Raw genomic sequence first — 882 nt, 5'->3', positions numbered from 1 at the left:
TCACACCGTTCGTAGACGATTTAGGCTGTCCATTTGGTCCTCCTATCAAATATAGAAGCAGTCGCTACCTCACTTCCTTTGATGGAGCATCTCGAATAAATACATCATATAGGATACCGAGAATGGTAAAAATCATTGTATCACACCCTGTAAAAGCAATTTTGGCCATCCACCTTATCTACTTTTACGCTTACAGGCGGTAGGCCCTCAAATATTTTGGTGGACGATCGCTCCGAGACACCTCATGATAGGCTCCTGAAATTGCCACAAATCGTCGCCTCACACCGTTCACGGACGATTTATGCAACCCATTTGTTCCTCCCATCACGTATAAGAGAAGTAGTTACCTCATGTCCTTTGTTTTACGATCTCTAATAAATACATCATTTAGGTTCCCGAGAATGGTATAAATCATTGTATCACACCCTGTAAAAGCGATTTTGGCCTTCCATTTTATCTACCTTGCCGCTTAAAGGCAGTCGGTACCTCCAGTATTTTGGTGAACGATCGTTCAGAAACGCTTCATGATGGGTTCATGAAAATGCCACAAATCGTCGTCTCACACCGTTCAAAGACGATTTAGGCTATTCATTTGGTGCAACTATCACGTATAGAAGCAGAAGCTACCCCATGTTTTATGGTGGACTATCTCTAATAGATACCTCAATAAAGGTACCCGAAAATTGCATAAATCATTGTATCACATCCTGTAAAGCCGATTTAGTTCATCCACCTTATCTACCTTGTCGCTCAGAAGCAGTAGGTACCTCCAGTATTTTGGTGACCGATCGTTCAGAAACGCTTCATGATGGGTTCATGAAAATGCCACAAATCGTCGTCTCACACCGTTTAAAGACGATTTAGGCTATCCATTTGGTCCTC

This window comes from Agrilus planipennis, unplaced genomic scaffold, assembly GCF_000699045.2.
Source record: "Agrilus planipennis isolate EAB-ADULT unplaced genomic scaffold, Apla_2.0 scaffold477, whole genome shotgun sequence".
NCBI lineage: Eukaryota > Metazoa > Arthropoda > Insecta > Coleoptera > Buprestidae > Agrilus > Agrilus planipennis.
This window is presented reverse-complemented; position numbering follows the sequence as displayed.